This window comes from Pseudorasbora parva, chromosome 5 (assembly GCF_024679245.1).
Source record: "Pseudorasbora parva isolate DD20220531a chromosome 5, ASM2467924v1, whole genome shotgun sequence".
Lineage (NCBI taxonomy): Eukaryota > Metazoa > Chordata > Actinopteri > Cypriniformes > Gobionidae > Pseudorasbora > Pseudorasbora parva.
Genome location: NC_090176.1, coordinates 34,789,740 through 34,813,014, shown reverse-complemented (window position 1 = coordinate 34,813,014; position 23,275 = coordinate 34,789,740). Strand labels below are relative to the sequence as shown.

The 23,275-nt window shown below is 39.3% G+C and overlaps 1 long non-coding RNA gene across 1 annotated transcript in view; it reads right to left on the bottom strand.

The window, feature by feature from the left end:
- Positions 1-574: 574 nt before the first annotated feature.
- Positions 575-23,275, bottom strand: part of LOC137075451 (uncharacterized) — a 69,283-nt gene continuing 46,582 nt past the window's right edge. Inside the window, exon 3 of the long non-coding RNA XR_010905046.1 lies at positions 575-1,441. This is a non-coding gene — a long non-coding RNA (uncharacterized lncRNA). The remainder of the gene's footprint in view (positions 1,442-23,275) is intronic.

Genomic DNA, 23,275 nt, shown 5'->3' with positions numbered 1-23,275 from the left:
CCCTTATGTTTGTGGTGCACACGACAACAACCAGATGGTAGAGCCTTCTGTATTGAAAGGTAGTGCTTAATTAGAGCTTCACAACTGTAATGGTCCCATTCAAAACAGACAGAGGCGGAAATTAATCTGAAGGAAAAAAGCTTAAGTATTCATGACCCATGAATAAACACCCTCAACTTTGAACAGGGTCAGTGCATGAATATTCAGTCTATATTATGCTAAGTGTTGCAGGAAACATTTATAATAATTCTGAAAAACATTAAAATGTTTCAAATGCCTATAATGAACAGCTTCAATTTAGACTCATTTGATAAATAAATTGAACATAAACTTTATGTTTATTCTCTAATAATATACATTTGTTATCTAATTAACCTATTTGAAATATTCACTATATAATACAATTTTAAAAAGTACTACAAAGATTGTAAATCTTGAATATCACCTAACTACACGCCATTGAGCACGATCCCATTCCACGCTTGGCTTAGACAGTCATGTTCTCCTGCTTAACACTAATCAAGTATTCCTCATTATAACCCAGTGGCTTCATGTGACACAATGCCCAGTCATTCCACACTTCTGTGCCAAATTAGTTCCACCTAGTTGGCTACCAATGACCTATTCAATGTAAATGGAATGGGTGGAGAAAAAAGACCTTGCTACAGGTTCAAAACTGTATGTGCAGGGACACAAATACAACAAAAGAGTATTATAATTTTACCAATGAGAGTAGATATTGATAGAGTGAGATAGCTATTCTTGATATACTGGTAGAAAAATATCAGTGTATAAAGCCAGGGTTTTCAATCTGCGGGTCTGTGGAAATATTGCAAAAAAATATTTTCTTTAAACAAAATTGAACGACATTTCTAATTGTTTGAATAAACTACTGACCTGTTACTGAGCATTCCAGTGTTTATGTTGTCTATTTTATGTTGGAAAACTGTTCAAATCTTATCACCAGGTAAGTTTATCACTGGTTCTTTAAAAGAAAGTAAAAAAGAGAAAAGAGACCAATCTTAAAAGAAAAGATGTCAAATATGCAATGCGTTTCTGGTCAGAAGAGGCCCGAAAACAAACATCAGGGGGTCAACGAATGGTCAGCAATTCATCAAAACATTGTCATCTGAATGTTTAATGCATGTGACTTGCAAAAGGTGCTTTTTTGGCATATGATTCCCTGCGTAAAATCTTAATTTTAAATGCCCAAATCTTTGGGGAAAATGATTTAGTTGCTACAAAACTGACAGCCACAGAATGTTCTGGCAACTCCGATCAATCTGTCAGAAACCGAAGAGCTGTGAAGAGCTTTTTTTTCCCCTTTACATGCGTGCGCATTTGTGTGAATTTGTGGGTGCGTACAGTGTTGACGGGCATTCAAGCAGACGCCAGGTTCCACTGGCTGGACACATCCACGCCTCCCCTGTCAAACGTCCACCTGCAGAGACGTGGAGACAAGACTGTTAGCACGGAGACAGACACAAACCAGCTCTCAAGTTCATCTCCCTGTTACCATGCGGCAGCCATTTTAAACAGATGGTACCCAAACAGCCTGTCATGTTTACTGCTGCCGCCATAAAAGACAAGAGTCCAACAACACGGTCCTGCAGAGGCCCCAAGGGAGCAGCCAGGGCCCCGCAAACAGCTGCCTGGGGGAGCGGAGGGGCCTCAGCCCGGGCTGTACCCCCTCCTTCGCCGGCCCTCAAAACTCTTTTACCTATGCGGACATGCTACATTTACTACAATTAAACAAGCACGCCATTTGAATATGCGGTGACACCTCGCAACCTGCTCAACGGTGCCTGCATATAATCTTGTCCCCGTGGAGCCAAGAAGAAATTGTCTGTGTCACTATTAATGAAGGAATTTGCATTGTGATCTTAATTAAGGGCGGAATAATGAAGCTGACTTCTGAATTAGTTAATCGGCAAAAACCTGTACTAATACATTTTCGTGGCCTACAGTATAGGCATGGCCCTGTGGATGATATATATATATTCCTCCAGAGGTTGGCGGAGGTTACGTCAACTGAAGGTGGCATGGTGCTAATAAGGCAGGTGCCGCTGGGCTTCCCTTCTCTTCATCGGGTAAGCAAGATGGTGGCCTGACCCCCGTGCAGCCTCCTGGCACTCACAGACTGTCTTTCCCCAACATATCAAATAAGTTCTTGGTCACAGTAGTCCAGGTGTTCCACTTCACTACTTTTTCCAAGCACAGATTCATTCAATTCAGGCTTTGTAGCCTCCTAGATGTACAGGAGTCATTGCGATCAGCCTCTTACAGTGAGCACCAGCATGTTTTCATGCCGTAAGCAACCCAAAAGGCAGTCAAAGTGTTCACAGTGGCACAAGAGACTCAAGTGCCCAATGAATAATTTATAGGCCCTAAGAGAGACAAAGCAAATAATTATTACACAATGAGTTGCAAAGGAGACCAACACATATAGTCACATCCAAATAAGCTTGAGAGTATTAAATACATTACTAGGAGAAAGAGGAGGAGGAGGAGGAGGATGAGAAACAGAATGATCAAGTTTGAGGAGGCACCCTTGGGATTCCTAGAAACATCTTGAGCAACTGACAGACAGAGTAGCAGGAAAATAAGACATGATTTTTGGCATCTCTGTTTCTTCTTGGTGGATTGAAAACATGTTTTTAATTTGTCTAAGGCTTTAGGTAGGTGTTACAAAAAATGGCTGAAAACAGAACATTTTTAAATGTGTCAGTAGTTGTGGCTACCTGCGAGACATCCTAATTGAATCTGAACCGTAATCCCACTCACTGTACCAACAAATCAGGCATAATTAAAGCTGCTTACATGAGATTCAGATTTCTCTTGCACATTTGGCAACGGTTTATCTCCTTGCCTTAGGCTGTGTGTTGATTCATTGCTTTGTGTTGAATTTATAAGGTCAGAAGGAGCAGCCACACAAGTAAACACAGGAAGGTCACATTAAAACACATTAATTTATATTTGCTACTTAATGTTGTTGTGTCTGAAGCTATGGAAATCCTAAAAACTAAATATTTCAATTCCAATATTTAGTACATGTAAGCAGACAAAAAAAAACTAGTTAAACTGTGAAAAGGATGTTTAAAGGTGTCACGAACTGCTTTAAAAAAAAACGTATACTGTTGTCTGGGGTCAAATTATGACATTTGCTTGGTTTTTACATTAAAAAACAAGCTATTTTCTATCCTGGTTTTGAAGCTCTCTCCCTGAACGATTGGTTTTTATGGGCATCCCACACTGAAGACTTCAGCTCCCATGACTAGGATTGGATGAGATTTGCATATTTAATTAGCCCCTGCTCCTCTGTCAATACACGTCAGGGATTGTTTTGAAAGCGTGTGGGAAAACGGCAACTGGAATAAATTGCCCACAGTGCTCACAAAACATATTTATCAAACAAACACAATGATTTATCTCTCATCCACCCGTGATTGATTGGAATGTTATTTTTTGATTACTTAACCCGATCCATGGTTTTAGGCACAAACTGTGCATCACATACACATACAAAACTTCTGTGACTGTATTTTTCCTTCACATTTCAAGTCAAGAGAGTGAACAACGCACAACAAAAAAAGGAATGTTATTTCATTATTTAAAATAGCCAGTCGGCAGGCCAGGCTTATGTTTTGGTAGCCTGCCTGGAAAACACATAGCCCCGGGACGTTGGGCTTTGCGAGCCCTGGCCCATACATGCCTGAGTCTGATCCTGAATCGCAATGAACCATCAACACCACAAATAAAGGATTCTCCAGCCTGTGACAGCATGCTAAGTTATGTTCTGTTAGACACGTACACACAATATCAAACAATCTGTAACAATGCAATACTATTACATAGGCTATAAACAAACAGTTTTACTCACATTCCTGTGTTCCTTCCTTCATTCATTCCTGTAATCTCATCATGTCTGCCTGCAAATTCAGCCTTGTTTACAAACTAACCCGTGCCGAAATGAAGGAATAAATGCGCAATGTCTTCCCCACGTGAGCTGGATATTCATTAAAAATAAAGTTCATCCATGCATTCATAATACTGGAATTCGAATGAGATATGCTGCATGTTTATTGTTTAGAAGTTTGATCCGGTTTATCTCTATGTAGGCCTGTCATGTCAGGTACGAGTCGGTGGGCAAGGCTAAAGAATCTGGAGTTGTTCTTACGTTGAGATGGCGTTTCACCACACGATGACGTCCAGGTCTGGCATATTCTGAGATAAATCCTTTGCTGTGTCTGGTTTTAATAAAAGCTTTTCTTTGACTAACAAGGACATTTTCAGCTCTGAAACTTACAGGATATTCTTATCATTACCATGACCTTATATATTTTAAAAGCTCAAGGGAATGTTGATTTCTCAATTTTAAGACTCCTTTAAAGGGGGGGTGAAATGCTGGTTCATGCATACTGATCTTTTTACACTGTTAAAGACTTGGAATCCCATACTAAACATGGACAAAGTTTCAAAAGTTAAGGTGGACGTTTGATGGGAGTATTTCTTTGTCAAAAATACTACTTCCGGTTAGTCATAAGTTTCGGCAAGTTTTTTGAGATCATGCGTCCCCTTTGACGTTAATGGGGGCGGAATCTCCTTGTATGGGCCTTACGGAAAATTCTACCGGAAGCGCGTGAGAGAGAGAGAGGGAGAGAGCGAAAGTAACAGGCTACGCCCATCAAAGCGCTGGCTTGTAGGATGCTGGACAGGTGATGTGCACATAACAATGTCACCAAAAAAGTGCGTTTTTGGTTGCCAGAACAAGACAGTCCTGCACAGATTCCCCAAAAACCCCGCGTTAAGGCAACAGTGGATGTAATTTGCTTTTCCGGATCAGCAACTGAGTTGCGCGAATGTTTATATCTGTTCAATGCATTTCGGTGCCGACTGTTTCATAAACAAGGCCCAGCTCGACGCCGGATTTTCCCGATCGCCTAATGCTGAATGATGGAGCAGTCCCAACGTTAGAACCGCAGGCTGTGAGTAAGACTGCTTCAAATGTCTGTGTTTTTGCCTATGCTCATCAAGTAGCCCAAACATGATCACGTATAGTTAATTGATCAATGGAGCATGCGATGTGTAGTGCGTGTACATTTGTTTAGCTGGCCACTATATGTGTAACTTTATGTTTGTATATTGTAAAAGCACTCCAAACAACAATACACAAAGAGGGGGGAAATATGTTGAACTAAATAAGCACGCTTCTTCATTCAAATGCGCTACTATTCCGTGTCTTTCTATGTAAACACTAACTTAACCTGCCGTGCAAAACCAGTCCGCTTACTGTCTACACAAACCACGCGTAAACACACAAACACACGTGCACAACTGCACTTCCCACATGTACACCTTCAAAGACAAAAATACGACGATATAATTCAAGTATAAATATGTAAATAACACAAGCCGCTAAGCATATTATATAGTTAGTGTATAACTTGTACCACATAGAGACGTCCTGCTCTAGTCGTTTTTGCTGCTGCTCCTGTTCAACTGCAGCCTCTGGGTCTGATTCCGGATCATAGATGTATGGCTGTATCTGATTAAAAGCCATATTTTTATTTTGAATAAAGTTTTTTTTCCGCTGTTAGGGATGACACAGCTTTACGACGCACTCGACTCAACACAATAGCAGCAGCGAGCACACGTCATTATTTAGCTCCGCTCACACGACACGCCCCCACCCGCTCGGCTTTTTTCGGAAAGACTCGGAACAGCGCATCTTTCTTATATAATTATAAAAAAAATAAAGACTTTTCGGAGATATGCAGGATGCAATGCTACTCTATAGGTACTCAAGATTGACATGACACTGACTGAAACTGAGTGTTTCACCCCCCCTTTAAGAATTTTCCAAAATGTTCATGTTCAAAACACACGATTAAAGAAAAAAAATAGCTTATATCTGATATCTTAAAGTTTTAGTCCATTCCCTATAGGAACAAGCTTTGTCTCTCACTCATTACTAGGCCAGAAAGTTATTACCAATTACCTGTATGCTGGCCAGTGACACAACTCGCCAGAGGTCCCAAAGGCCAGATCAAATGCAGAAGTTAAAATGGAAGATAAATGTCTCAAAATCAAGCTCGCAAGAACTTTCCGTTAAAGAGACCTCAGTCTGTCGACAGCATTATTTACAGATGAGGACTGGAGAACCAGGAGAGATGAGTCCCATGTCAAGCCAGTTGTGTAAACACAAGCTCCCGCTTGGACAAAGAGGAACTCTGACTTCAAAACAACAGTAAAACTGTGAACCTTACAAAACCTTTAGGGACTTGACCGTTTGAAGTCTTGGCAACTCTTGGTACGGGTGAGTGGAGAATGAATTCTATTGCTACAAACCATCATCAGGCCCATATGATTCCCTGATTAAGACCATGTGTCAGAAGGCCTTTGGATTATTGTTCCTGCTGAGTGGCTAGTGGAGCAGTGATTGGTCCAAAGTTAGGGGCACACGTGTTAAAACAAGATGTGGATTGGACTCTTTCGTCCAGCATGTGCAAAGATCTTAAAGGAAGCATTACGTGTCAATTGCTTCAGGATCGATCCACAAAAGAATACTAATCGACTGACAATTTGTTTTGGGGTGGGAGAAAAGGTCGAAGCATTGATGCATCGCAATTCTTTATCTATCGATTCAGAATCGATTATCAAAAATTCAGAATCGATTCTGTGTTCGATTTAAACTGCCACTTCACCACTGTAAGCACGCGGTCACTGGCCAAACAGAAACGTTCGTATGCTGACCGTCTGCAAAGCCCCACTCCTTTAGTTACTGTTGCTATGTCCGACGCCATGGGCCTCTCCACATACATGTTCTCACGTAGAGAAAATACATCTCAGAGCAAAGAGGATACTGACAACACGCTGACAGACAGGACAGAGCAAGTTACTTTTGATATGAAACAAAGTCTCAACTTTAAAATTTCTTTTTTAAAGAAATGTAACCGCAAATAGCGTTTTGTGTGCCTCTTTAATGTGTTGTGATCACTAGCGCCTCGTGAACTGATCATCTCTTCCTTATAGTTCATTGATAAGCATAAAATAAACATGAATGAACACTAAAAGAAATGTTGTTTCAACCACAGACATCAGTACACACCGTTTTCAAGTTCAAGTCCACCAACGTTAATCTCTCCTGACTAACCGGCAGATTCAGCGATGTGCCTGGTCAGATCACCTGTCAATCAAACTCGCAGTGAAGGGTGAATTGGAAGATAAAATGGACAAACTACGACCTGCTTACCTGGCGTAACTCTGTTGCTTTTAAATGTGCTATAAAATTCTTCATAATAATTTTTAATGTGGCAATACTGTCAAACAGATATTCTAACTATAAACAAAAGCATAGTATCTTGTACAAAATACAAAGCTAATGTATTTGCACAGAAGGATAATTAGTTACCAAAAAAGCATGTTAAGAATCGTTTTGGGAATCGAATCGTTACTCCCAGAATCGAAATCGGATCATTAAGTGCCTTAAGATTCCCACCCCTACAATTTGTCTCCATATAATGACTTTTATACACTTCAGATCCATTTAGGGAGTAAACCAAGTTTGAACGATGAACTAATATAATGTATACTTTATATATCATTTATTAGTTAAAAATATGTATGTATGTGTGGAGCACAAAAGAGAGTTGATGTCCATAATGAAAGTAAATGGTGTTTAAAGCAACAACAAAAATGTACCCCTTTTTTTGAATGGACAGAAGAAGACAAAAATTGTATAGACATTTTGAGAGCATGTTCATCATGGGGTTTCTTTAATACAAAGTATAACACCGCTGAACACTTTAAATTATTCTACATGGGCTGCTTTGATGCAAAACGACAACAAAGCAAGAGCTTTAAATTAAAGGTCAGGCCTTACAGTACAACAGATCAGTGCTCATTACAAATCTTCAAGATGAAAGTGAAAAAATGAAAAGTGTGTCTTCATGAAACCATTCCTGGTCTACCACACAAATGTTACAAAGGTTAGACTATCCAAACAAAATCTTTAAGTTTAAAAGCCAAAAAACGTTCTACTTTACAACGGAAATTATGTACAGCACTGGAAATGCAGAGGTGGGTTATGTCAGGACCTTTGAGAAGAGAGGAGGCCAGGCCTGGTGGGCAGTGAAAGGGCAGAAGATTCCACGAATACATATGCGATTTTCTTTTACCATATTAAAATTGCATTGGCAGTAATCAAGGCAGATTCAGGGAGAGAGAGGTCACGGAGCTGAAGTGATTGGAAGAGGTAGGATGAGGTAGATCAAAGGGCTTGGTGCGGGGGCTTCTCGGGGGGGATTAGACCCCCTCCCCGTTTGCATTTTCCCGCTGTTTTGCTAGCAACCCTGCACACGCCGCCTTGCCGAGATCAACCTTGGCTTGTTATGACAACAGGAACAACAAACAGAATAGCAGAATACAGCTAAATCCACCAGATACCACTCCACCATGACTTTGTAATGAACTTTTGTTCAGATGGCAGGTGATGGATGTCCTATTGGCCAGGTACCCTGAGCCCCGCTGCACCCCAGACAGGTGCAGCTCAGAATATTGACGAGCCAATAAAACATGAGCAGCACAGGATGTGGCAGCCTTTCTGGTTCCTTTCTCTTCGCTTTGTAAATGCAAACTGGACGGTTGACAGCTGAAACCTTTGGGAAATCACAGACATTCATTCTCTATCAAACAGAAATCAAAGGGAAGAGTCTACAGCATCCATACCTTGAAGAATCACAAACTGTTGTCACTATAAAAACATTTAGTACTCTGGTTATAAAAGCATGCAACTTTTTGCCTACAGAAAAATGTCTTATTTGAAAACCAAAAAGTCAAAAGCTATTTGTAAATCACATCTGGAGAGTTGCTGACAATGAGAGATTTTAAACTCTCCTGAAATTCTGACTGCCTTGAGCTCCCTCCTCTTTGTAATGTACATATCAAGCAAGCAAAAGCGTGTAGATCTTTAACTTTTATCAGAAAAAGCGACTTTTAATTAAGCTAAATGACTTCATAAGGCTCGCACAAAGTGCATTTGGTCAAGAGCGCTTGTAATTAAGCAAGTTTTAATGAGTTTTGTAATGAGATGTAAGACATGTAATACTCTTTGTATACATGTTCTGTATTTCCTCCAACGTGTATCCAACATAGCGCTCTTGTTTGATTAATTTTAATCCACTTAATTAGAAGCCATAAGATTTCCCTGAAGGATTTAATTCACAAGGCTGCATTTGCTGATATTAAGCCGTAGGTTTATCACCATGTAGCCTAGTACAACACAGAGTGCACCAAGAGCAATATAACGCTAAGGACATAACATCAAAATTCCTATGTCCCCCAGCCAAATTTCGATAATTTCTCACAATGTGACACTTTTACACCATTACACAATTCCGCCAAGAAAGTGCATGCTGAGATCACTGGTGCACAGTTGTATAAAAACACAAGACAAGGGGATGAAACACTCTCAGAATGAAATGTTTCAACACCAAACACCATAAAACCAGTGAGTGTGTGATGTGGGTCCAGAAAGATTTTACTGCTCTGTGGGGTGAGGCATAAAACCTTGTGTATCCCACCCCCACACTGATGTTAGAGTCAAAGAAGAGAAACATGGGCATCTGTGCCAGCACAGAGGTGAAAAGACATCTCTTGGACACAGCTTCCATGTTAATTCAAATTTTATGCCAATAAATGGGTGAAAACACCACCAGTGAATTGCACCTTTACAAGCTGTCTAGATTCAATTCTGAAAGTTTCATGACAAAACTAGCCAGGTAGTAACCATGCCAGTTAGATCACATCACTTGTCACAACTACACAACTCCAAAATGTAATTAACGGCATTATGGACCCTTTTCACATTTCCGGGGTTCTCTGAATCAGAAGTCATCCTAGCTGAGTATACTTCAATACCGATGAATCCATTTGCTCCAATAGCAAAATAAAAAATAATAAAAGAGTTTCCACAATTTTACAAAACCAGAAAAGAGATTGATTACATTGGAGAGAAGAGAGAAAGAGGTGAAATTCCCATCACTCACTCAGCGTTGTATTAGAAACACCCCTGCATCAGGGTTATTTTCTTCTTTATAAATTTACAGACAAGGCAATATAACACAATATATAGCATTATAAATGTATAGATTTTCATAGCTAACAAAATGAAAAGTGAGTCTATCTATCTATCTATCTATCTATCTATCTATCTATCTATCTATCTATCTATCTATCTATCTATCTATCTATCTATCTATCTATCTATCTATCTATCTATCTATCTATCTGTCTGTGTCTTCAATTAGAGCATATTAATAAAATACTTGACGTTATTAACATGGTTTTAAACGTGTGTTTAAAACGCTCCAAATGGAGCAATGTATACGAAGATAAATCAGCTCCGCCACATTCCAGCATGAGACTGTGGCGTGGCGCTGTTGTACTCAGACTGTTGTGAGTGACGTATATGGGTTCTGCGGTTCTTCAGTTAGACCTATCTCATTCACCCGCGCTCATTGGCGCTCAGTGTTCTGATTTACTCAGCTCATCCTTACTGTTTGGTGGAGGCAATCCAGAATTACTGTTGGTGAAATTATAATCAGACATCATGCATGTGGTATGATCCATGTTTAATCCCATTTAACATCATCACCAGAGGATGAAGGTATCTTACTGAAGAGCCTGTGTTTGCGTGTCTGAGTGTCTGAGTGAACCCACTCTGATGTGTCTTAAGATGCATGTGGAGAAATCCAGCACAGTCTCATTGAAGACTAGAGATATACTATAAGCTTGTATAACAGTCAAATTTCAAATGTGATTTCAACTACTAAATATGAATAGCAATACTAAAGTAATGAAATGCAGATTGTAAATATCAAAAAAAGTTGTTTAAAGAAATTGTGCTCTTTGCAACCGTGTCAAAAAGCAAAATCTCTGTTTGAAATTACGTTTGCTTAAATGTTACTTTGAACAACCCTGACATATACACAACTGCATGTTTTACTATAAATGAACAGAAGGCAGTTAGTGTAGGTCACTTAATTGCTTAATATTATAACATTTATAGAATAAATATCAGATATAGTAGGGCCATCATTTTCTATTTTAGTTAAGAATTTTCATTTCAGTGCATTGCTCAATTGGATGGCTGTTGAATCTGGGAAGCCAGGAATAAACAACAATGAATGTGTCTGATATATAGAATGATCCATAATAGTTCCCGGGCAAACTGGAGGCAGGAGGGTAGCGGGGGGTTGTCTGTATAGGATCTGAAGTTTGATGTGAAGAGCAGTCAAACCCCACTCCTCCAGGATGGCTTACTATTCCCACAGCCTCCCCCTGTCCTCCTGCTGAGACATGGCGACTGGGTGAAACAATACTTCCATTATCCACTGTCCCTCCCCAGCATCCAAATAGCAACGTGTACTGAGCCTCAGTCGATTAAACCTAACACTTTCTCATTTATCAATCAACCCTTACATGTAGGCTGGATTGTGGAGCATGCACAACAAAAGAGGTGCTGAGTAGGACAAGGGTACGTCCTCAGCGCAGTCACATTGGACTCCCGTTTGCCTTAAATATCCTCAAAATCTGCTTATCTTCCGATGCAGATGTACACATCGCTTGTCCTTAATTCTGAAATATTGCTTGGGTTTATTAAAAAAACACAAACATGATCCATTACAGCTCCCTTTGCTACCCTCGTGCACCCACATACGTAAAGCAAACACATTAGGAACCGACAGCCATTTGTTTGCATCCACTTTACAAGCTTCTGGGAGGTTCCACTTGGTATCAGGTTCCGTCAAAATTTTTAATAACTTAATGTGACCTAAACTAGGTCACGGGCAAATTTGGAGTTAGCTCAAAGATGCAAAGCAAACAAGAGCGAAACATGAAAACAACAGCAAATGAAACCTACTTTAATTCATAAAGTAGTTTTTTTTAAGTCTTCTGGAATTACAAATACCATGATAATTTGCAAAAATTTCCTCAAACAAATGTCTGCCATGAATATGTCTTGTATCATCAGTCCAAGCAACACAAATACTGGTTCATCTAACATATGGTGGGCCTTTGATGACAATGACTATAAATTATGGACTCTAAAAGGCCCAAAACTGGTCACAAACAGAAACAGTCAGCTAAAAGTAACTGTTTCAAACCAGCCATCATCCAGATTTTGTATATTTGTCACCAATATTCCACTAACATTCCACCAACATTCATTCAACAATAATGCGATAACTGCACTTGGAAGTGAGACGCATCCTTGTCCACCGTGAGGGTTTTCTCTAACGCTTAGCTGGCTACCGGCCTACCACGCTGATTGTAGGCTGGCCTGATTCCAGATCCTGTACCCTGCCCAGGAGAAAGAGACACGCCACAGCATCCTCCTCTTCCTCTGCCCGGCTTCTTCCAGACACAATGCTGGCGCCCTGACAACCTCCATTTGATCAAGACAACTCTGTCACTCAGCAACTACCACACAACAAATGAATGCCAATATAATTAGTTTTTTTTATATACATTTGTGGCAGTAGATCTCTTGTTCTGTTTCTCATCAAATAAGAACACCTGATTTGAAGACTGAAAAGCAGAAAAGAGAAACAAAACATTTAAATAATTTATACAACAGCATTACCAGACACAGACATTCTGTTCAGAATACAATAACTTGGCTTCACTCTCACTTACCATCCGTTCCTCTGCTCTGTTTAGTTAATAAAAAGCTCTGAATGTTATTTTTAAACCTTTTGCTTACTGAAAATAGACTAAAACCCTTTCCAGATTGGCTGTGTTGGCACTTGCCCAGGCTATTGTGAGGGGCAGATTGTGACACCAGCCGCTAAGCGCCGCATCCCCTGTCTGCTTACTGTGCAATCAGCTAGATGAGCGCTTTAAGACGAGCAGCCATAAGGGCAGCCACTGAAACACACCGCAGCTCTGTCTTCCCGAGATGACCTGTGCGGTGCCTCTGTGAAAATACTGTCTTTGGCAGTCTGCCAGAGGATTCAGGCAAAAGCAAACTCATAGACGACCACGGGTCATTCTCATTTGAGGTGTGCCGCTTAAACAGCGCAAACATGCCACGGGTCGAGGTGACGCAGCTAACGCCCGTGTGGGATGCTGGGAATTCAGAGCATGGCGCAAGCACCGTATTTGGCAGGGATTTGACTGACTGGAACATTCCTGCATTACTGTCTGTGGCATACTGATTCCATGACTGTAGTTACAGTAGAGCAATAACCTCCTCCCATCTATAAACGGCAGTCACGTAAAACCTTTTGAATGTAGTTTGCAAATCACTTAATTTGTAATGCAAAAATAAAGCAAACATCAAATATCTACTGTGCTTATATATACACACATTAAAGCCTGCAGAAAATAAATGATGATCTACTGTTAAACCATTATGTGACTGATAGTCGAGACATAAGCCATGAGAACCTCCACACTGCCATAAGTCACACCCAGTTGCATTAAACACACCATTTTTTACATTTATTGGCCTATAGAGGGAAAACTAAAAGAGACATATTGACTTAAAACATTGTTAATAGTCAAAGTGTCATTAAGGGATCCTTCTTTATAACTCACACAGCAGGGCGCCTGAAAATGATCTGGAGTGATGTACTGTGCTTTGTGGCCACAGCAGTGATTTTCTGCATACAAATCCACAATGAAGGACACAATGCAAAGGATAAGAGAGTGAGGGAGGGTGTGAGAGGGTGTAAAGAGAGAAAAAAGCTTCAGAAAGTTGGGCCATTCATGTGAACAGAGTTCAGAGAATTTGCAGGCAGAGTGAAAAAGATATTTTATGCAGGCACATAGCTGTATTCAGTGGGGGTAGGCCGAAACGGCTACATGGAGACTACAAAGCGTGGCTCCCATGGCTCATGAATAAGTCGAGGAAATGATCAGAAAAAAGGAGGAAAAAATTGAGAGATGTTTAGACAGATGGGCACTTAAAGCAACTAGGAAGTGGCAAAAAAAAAAAAAAAAAAAAAAACCTCTAATGCAACTTCAAATTCACCTATTAATTGATCTTTATTCTCTCTTTCTATCCAACAAGAAAGGTTAGATCAAATCTGACGTGTTATGAGAGACTGTCAAAGAAACATCAAAGGACGTAGCTGCTTGGAGCCCCGCAGATTAAATTAAATTGCTATCAAGAGAATCGGTTAAAGAGAGAAAGAGAGGGAGTCATGGAATCAAATAAAGGAGTTTCAAAACAGACTGGGGTACAAAAAGAAAATAAATAGCAAGGGGAATTTTTGTCTCTTTGGACCAAAAAATTGCAGTAGATATTTGAGTGAAGCATGTTCCGCAGTATTTTTAGAAATATGATTTGAAAAAACTTTCCTCTAGGCCTTTAATGTAATATCAAATGTTGCCTTGCTGGGGACAAGATGATATTATGAATTTAGAGAACATGATTTATTAATGCCAAGCTCTGTATCAAATGTCTGGAGTGCGTGAGTAATTATAAAAAAAAAAAAAATACAGGATATGAAATAGTAAGATTAAATCCAATAAGTGATTTCATTTGCCTTTAATAAGCATCTCATACAGCGACCTATTTTTAAATGTTGTGGTAAAAAAATGCATTTTAGATCAAAGCTGAGAAGTCGCTACTGTCTTTAGACTGAGGAGTATGGTGCTGGCTGCTCTACCAAAACTCATTCATCACATTCGCCATATCACGGTCTCTCTGTAGTGATCATAATCCATTTCCACAGCTAGCGTCCCCTACGGCCAGGCTTCTCTCCACAGGACCAACAAACAGAGGTTAGGGGAAGCCAACCTTCTGCTTAACTGTTTTTCACACTATAAACCAATGCTTTGGTTCACGCCCTCGCCCCTGTGTCAGTCATGTGCTGAGCTAGAAAAAGCACTAACAGAATAAAAATACACACAATATCTATAGAATGAATTGGATTTAGATGGAGAATTTACCAGTGTTGCACCATTAACCCCCTTTAAATCCATCCAAGGCTCCTCCACATCTCGCCATACCTGTACCCCAAAGTTGTTCTGCTTGGCAAGTCGAGGACGAAGCACTGTGACTCCTGAGAAAATGAGTTTGTTGCAGATCAAATCAGTAAGATCTTGTGTTCCTCATCACAGAGAAATGAAAACAACATTTGGTAGACGGACCTCGACTTCTAATCAAATTTGTCAGCAGATGCAGCCCGCCACAGCTGAATCTCCTCTTCCACAGGAAGCATCACTTAAAATAACCTGAATACAGACGACTGAAACACTATTTAATAAACCAACAGCCATTGTTATTCTTTATTACAATAATAAAGTACCTGTAGTGTAGTACTGTACATAGACTGTATAGAGAGGGTGTCATTTTACCTATGATTGATTTGAAGGTGGCTTTGTAATGATGTTTAGTACCTTCAATACTTACTCTATAATAATCAGTTGTGTGCCACTTGCTTAAATTAAAACTTATGAAATGTAAAAGAAGCTGTGCAAGAAAAGTTGTAGTGCGTGCAGAAAAGCTCAGTAGAGTGATTACGTCCAGCTATATGTAATTTTCTCTGAACTGTTGTGTTCGTGTGATCTCCAAATGTCATTTATCATTTATAGAATTATTTGTAGCTTTGAGGTACTGCTTGAAATTAGAGTACCGCACAAAGAAGTGCACTGCAAGGTAAACATGCCCCCGTCTGACCTTAAGGGGAGTGTGTGATTGTGCCAAAGTCGCCATTAACGTAAACACCTGTGTTACAGGCAGGGGTTGGCAGCACTGGCTCAATGGATCAGCATTGATTTCCACTTAAGCTCAATACAGCTACTGTGCACCTCTGCTTCAGTACTGGCAATATTTATTCAGGGGCCAACAGGGGACATCCTATTGTGGTGCAGGCAGAAGGACAAAGGCAGCCACAATGGCAAAGAATCATCCCACCTGTTGACACCAAGCATGTTCCCCAGCTTATTCATCCAGGCTCCTCAGGGGAGCAATGCCTAGCTCCTTTCTGACCATCCTTGGTCTCCCCAATCTTTTTTTCTTTATCTGACTTTTCTTTAGCAATTCAGGGTAGAGAAATTGTCTCAAATATTCTATATAAAGACTCAATATAAGATGGTGACTTGGACACAAATGTATCTAGTATGCATGATAAAACTGATAAAAAATGTTAATTTTATAAATATTTAGTTTTGATGTTTCACTAACATTCAAAACTTTAGGGTCAGTGTGATTTGTAAAAAATAAGTGAATACTTTTATTCAGCAAGGATGCAATAGATTGATCAAAACTGGCAGTAAAGACATTTATAATTCAGGTTTTTTTTTTTTAAATCTTACTTTCCATACATGATGAAAAAAAATTATGTTTGCACAAATATTAAGCAGCACAACCATATTCAACTTTGACATTGATAAAATGTGCTTCTTGAGTATCAAATCAACATTTTACAATGATTAAGACACTAAAGACTGTAATGTAATGTCTGCTGTAAAATCTGTTTTGCCATCACAGCACTAAAATACATTCTAAAAGATATTAAAATAGAAAACTGTTATTTTAAATTATAATAATATGTAAAACTATTACAGTTTTTGATCAAATAAATGTAATCTAGGTGAGCATCAGAGAAATGTTTAAAAAAAACATTTTACCGTCCCCAAACTTAGTAGTAGTGTATAAGAAACTTGAAATTCAAGACGTTACGATATTCTATTATGTAGAGTTAGAACAAGTGTGGTCCAGTATCTGTGACCAGCAGTCCTTTCTGCATCCTGATACATCCATCAGGATGATTCAGGAATAATGGAGACCAAAATCTCTACAGGTGGGCAATGGTAACCTAGTGACCTTTGTAAAGGAATTTCTCGAGCAAAGGTCAAGCGGCAGGAGCGAGGTAGCATGACATGCATCCTAGCTTCACACTACAGATTAATGCATGCCTCCTCATGTCCCAAAATGAATTTACCAGCCCAGACACCACAGGGAGCACCATACCACAGGAGGGCACTCTGAAAATGTAATCAATAGCAAAACAAAGACGCCAGAATTGGAGATATTTGCAGGGAGAGTCCTGCCAATTTTTCCGCTCATTCTGAATCCTACATAAGTAGATTCACAGCCATGACGACTGCTGAGACCGTGGGGGTGGGATTCTGTTATCCGGGTCCAGCCAATAGTAACGTATCTTGGTCACAGCCCCAGCCAATTAAAATGGACGTGACAATGGAGAGGCAACTTACCGGCCTAAAATCTCAAATCACCATGCAGTGCTGATCAATTTATTCAGTCAGAGGCAAAGGGATAGAGTCAAATAACTGGAGGAAAAAAAAAATGAAATTCAAAAAGCATAGGAAATGGAAACTGGTCACTCCACTGGCATTAGCCCCCCCAAAAAATGTATTTCTTAAAAAAAGAGACATCAAACATTCCATGCACATATAGTTAAAGGGGTGGTCGCATGCGATTTCACTTTTTTAACTTTAGTTAGTGTGTAATGTTGCTGCTTGACTTGAGCATAAACAGTATCTGCAAAGTTACAGCGGTGAAAGTTCAATGCAAACGGAGATAATGTCTTTTAAATTTACGCCAGTTTATTGCCTACAAAAATGGCCGGTTTGAACTACAACGGGATACAACCCAGGTTGGTGACATCATAAACCCTTGCTAGTCACAGCAGATGTGAATTCTGCCCGTAATTGTAAGGGGTGTGGCATTTCCGGACAACCTGTGCTTGGCACTTCAGCCAATAAAAATACATGAAACTACATTTGCCCATCTAAACAATCTAAGACCATTGCGTTTTTCGGAGGGATGGGCTTCAGAGAAGCAGGAAGCAATTGAGCCGTTCAAAGGACAGTGGAGACAGCGGTGTAGAATAAAGGTAAAATATAAGAAAAACAAGTATTAAGATATGTTATACTGGGCCCAATAAACACAACCAAGCCTAAAAACACCACGGAACCACCCCTTTAAGGCTGAGGCAAAACTGGGTTGCAAACAATGGCATTGACGTAAACTGAGAAAGCACTGAAGCACTTTGACTAAAAACTTTTAAGTGCACAGTCACTGCAGGGCACATCACAATGATATCCCAAATTTAACAGTGACCAGAAGGTGGATTTCACACGACTTCATTAACAGTGTGTAACCAACAGCCAGAAGTAATGATCATCACGTGACCATCTACTCATAGATGAAGCAACCAAACAATTATTCACTTAAACATGTAATCTTAACAAACATGGATGGGACAATGTGACAAATACAATAAATGTATAACAACTGATTTGTAAGGACATCAGTTGTTTCTGAGGTTTTATCAGATTGTCCAAATTTTCTATAATGGTGCTTACCTTACATGTTGCAAGGATGTGGCTGATTGCTCTGCTAACCAATAACAGTCATGTATACAATGGCATCTGTGAGCTGTTACGATATAGCCACTCACAGACCTCCTGGTAGGCACTTCAAAGATGTGCCACTTAAATCTATTAACATACAGAAACAAAATCAGACACCACAAAGAACACCCCACCACCCACCCCAGCAAATACACGCCCAAACACACGGTACACTCCATACCACCCCCCACACAACTGCGTCTGAGCCGCACATCAAAGAAAACATCCAAAGCGTTCTGAAAACATACAGGAACAAGCACTGAATAAAACAACACATATAGAGTGTGTTATCTTTTGTCTTTGGCATAATACCAGCCTTAAATCATATCCTGTCCCTCTGTCCATATGAATATCATTAGAAACGTCAGACATCAGAAAGAAGAAAAAACACTCATCATCTGAGAGATTAACGTCACAATTAGATCAGGAATTTTGTAATGATTAAGGCAGCAAACCGTTTAGTCAATGTCATGCCTGATCCACTTTGTGAAAGAGACCGAATCAGAGGAATATAAAGAAGGCTGGAGATGAAACGCATTAAAAAAAATGTATCAATATAGGAATTATTATTCCTCCTAACGAGTTGGGCTCTACACTCTAAAATATGCTAGGTTAAAAACACCTCAACCCATATTGTTTAAACCCACATTTCTGGGTTCGTCCATTTTCAACCCAACTTGAGTTGTTTTTAACCCAGCATTCTTTACAGTGTATAGAAATCTATTTTATTTTTTTCCTAAATTCAGTTTAATTTTATTTTTCAGAAATTCTGTTTTCCATTAATTTCCATTTTTCTATATTCTGTTTTGATGGTTTAATTGAATTTTAATACATAAAAAGAATGTCTAATCAATTGAATGAATAAATCATCATTTATGTATCTTAATAATTTAAAACATTTGCAATGAATGTTAACAATATTGCCCTATGACATTCTGTGTTAATTTAAAACATTGATATTTAATGATTATTATTGTTACATTGAGAAATACATTCTACTGTACAATAATAATATATTTAATTTCTTCCTCGTATAGTGAGATGGCAGATGCTGAAAACACCACAAGTGTCACATGTGCTTGAGTATGACAAAGCTGCACAGCTGACAGAGAAATGCAGAGCATGCAGTCTTTTTGTGATTTAATATTCACAGACTCTAGTCCATAACATGATTTGAATACGTTTTTGGATCGGTATTTGGTTAATACAAATTAATTTGTTCCGTAATCTGACTTGTGATGTATATTTTTGAGTCACTAAAAAGAAGATCATAAGAGTCATTCGTTTAGGAATTGAACTACACTGATTGTGCTATATGTTTTTTAATCACTAAAATGAACCGGTTCATAGGAGTAATTCGTTTAGGAATCAGACTACATTGCTTGGCAAAAGAATGCTTAACGGCTTCAACGTTCCAAAGCCCATCAAGGTGTTAATGTAACTGAAATAGAGTAAGAAATACATTTGCCAGTGCAGGGCAATGCTCTCAAACTATAGCTATTGACAGAGAAACAATGTTTTGGTCTTAGTAGAGAAAGGGAGCCAGGGGTCTCAGACAATGAAAGAAGGCATGGAATTCATATTATCAGGTAAAGCAGCTGCAAAATAATCTTAAAACTAAATGATAAATACAAATTCTGTCATGAAACTCGAGATGGCACAGGCTTAACTCAACCTGCTTGCAATCACATCATTAGCTATAGATAGATACATCTGATCAGTTCCTGCTGTATCAGTAGCCAATGAGCTAATGTTCACAACATTCAAATACTTTGTCAGCATCATTTGCTGTGCAGTGTGCTTATAGAAACCCTCCACCTTCCCCAGCTCCACCCATTTGCTGGAGGTAATTCATGTATGCTATTTTGTATATTTGCTCACACAGTGAATTGTGCATGCATTGGCAGTAGTAAGTCCCGTACTTGCTCTGCAACAGCAGCAGCTGCAATAACAGTAGCAGCTTAACAGATCTATTCCACCAAAGACCAAATACATCAACATGGTCATACCAATTACAATGCCAAACACTCAGAGTTGTCATGACAGAACAATAATAGTGATTAAGTTCAGAGAAGCTTTCAGAGAACAAAAGTATAACAATGCACACTAATTCATAATTAAAATTCAATAAATAAAATTAGCAGTGGCTGGATCCACAGTTCTAAACAGTCAGCTTTATCAGCAAAAGAGAAGAGATGTCTATAATTTGTTTCACGAAGAAAAAACATGTACAGATCAATCCTCAAAGTAGGTCTTAGCATCTACTTGATGGGCCAAATGACAGTTAATACTTCTGTAAACATAACATAACAGGCTGCCTCTTCAATTTGATGCTACCTACACACAAGCACAGAGGACAACTGGAGACTAAAAAAGAGGCAAGGGAAAACGGAGAGAAAGGTACATGTCCCATCATCTATTTTTATGCTTCTTTTAATTTACATTTCCCTGCCCAGCTGATAAAAGTGGACAGGGAACACAAGGACGCTGACACCTGGATATCTGGCGGGCGGCAGAGGTCAGCTATTAACCTGTCAAAAGCGCAGTACTTATTAGAATAAATCTCCAGACTCACCAAAGGGCAGCACTGGCCCCTGGTTCTGGCTGACCCAAGGTGGGTCGGAGAGGGGCAGAGGGCCTGTGCTCTGATGTGCAGATATGAACCGAATGTCCATAATGAAAAACATGTTCAATGAGATGAGGGAGGAAAAAAGAAGGGAGGGGGCTGGAAAGGTGTAAGGGTTTAGGGACAGCACAAATATAAAGCCAAGGTAACAGGGATCGTCACCTTTTTTGGACACTTTTCTGTGGTTTCTGTACCTTCAAAAAGAAAACAAAACAAAAAGGGTTATAAACTCTAAATTTTAGGGCAAAGGTGGAATACAAGATAAAATCGGCATTGCCTAGTTGAGGTCCGGGCATCATTTTCAGTCAGGAAAGTATGTCAGAGAAAAACAAACGCACCCAAACCCTATAAAAAAATTGGATATGGATACTGGAAAATATCCTGAACACTCACCCAACTTTGGGTCATTTTATGTTGTGCTTCATATACACCGTAAATAGTATATTAAAATATGGAATATATCAAATATCATGAAAACAAAAAACAGAACACAAATAAAGGGGGAAAATGTATTGTCAAATGCATGCAAGTCCACACTTGGACCTAATTAATGACAAGTAAACAAACACCCAGTGTTTCATATGAGGAACACACACATCCAAAGTAAAATGGCAGAGAATGGACAGAGAACTCTCAATTAAATGTAGATCATTGCCCTGAAAAGACCTGACCTCTGACCCCACAAAAGATGATGAAAGCAAGAGATCGACATAAACGATAGAGTGGAAAAATCAGCCAGCCTGCAAAGATAAACACCCCACAGGAAGAGCTGGAGGCAATTGCTCGGCACTGAATCAACACAGCGTTAGTGCCCTCAAGAGAAACCGCGTCACCACCACACCTGAGGATCGCTCTCAGAAGCGCCTATAACGCAGTCAGAGGGAAATGACGCCTGTGCCAGGCTACATGTCTGAGCTGACCCTATAACTGATCCAAAGCTTTCATTGCACTGCGCTTGCTCTGGGTGTGGGGAAGAATGAGGTCAGATGCGATGGATTGGAGCATAAATAGGAAAAAAGTTAAACAAAATGGTGGCATAGGTTGAACAATGCAGCCATCCATCACTCCGAGCCATTTCCTCCAGGAAGCACACTCACTCTGCTTCCCTACACACTTGTGCAGCCGTAGGATCTGATCACCCAGGTGACCCCCAGCGGCCCTTTGCTATGACATCAGAGGCCCCTGATGCTTTGCTGGCAGGCACTGTGAGGAAGCCACTGGAGGTGGCATTTGCCACAGGGTCCCGGAGTGCAGCCCATCCTACTCAACAGGAAGCAGAAGTATATCAAATAGTAACAGAGCACTTAGCCCAGAACTGCATGAAAACAAAACTTATACAACTCTTTATACACCCAATTCAGAGACTGTGAATCATGCCTCTGGTACCTTGAGACCTGCATGTTCAGATCCAGTGATGCTGAGAAGATTTCCACATCGTGAGGGTCTGGCCTTTGATTTATACGAAAATCTCCACCTTTAGCGAGGAGCAACCAGTAAATTAATTAAATCCATAGGTCAGGGACTTTCGATCGCTTTTAAAACATATAGGTAACCATTAAGTTGTCATGTATACTATACTACTGAAAGGTTTGGTGTTGGTAAGATTTTTTAAATGTTTTTTTTAAAGAAGCCTCTTATACAAGGCTGCATTTATTTGACAAAAAATAATTTTTTTTTTTTGAAAAATCTATTTAAATAGATATAAACGTAATTTCTTCCTGTGATGGCAAATCAGAATTTTCTGTAGTCATTAAATTCAGTCTTCTCGTCAGTGTCACATGATCCTTCAGAAATCATTTTAATATGCAAATTTGGTGCTCAAGAAAAATGCTATTATCAATGTTGACAGCATTTGAGCTGCTTTATATTTTTTGTGGAAATTGTGATACATTTTTTGAGGATTTAATTTTTAAATATTTTGTAACATTATAAATGTCACTTCTGATCAACGTCATACATCAAGCAAAAATATGTATATAATAAAATTATATATTATAAAACTATATATATATATATATATATATATATATATATATATATATATATATATATATATATATATAGTGTATAGCAATAAACTATGCTTTCTTTTTTCACTATCAGAATAGATGCATTAGAATTAAAAGATGCAATTAGAAACAAAACTATTGCTGTCAATATAATAAAATAATTATTCCAGGATCCTATTTTGGAAATCCCTGATCTCAGTATTGACCCTAGTAAAGATACCCTGAAATTATTTAGTGAATGTTATAC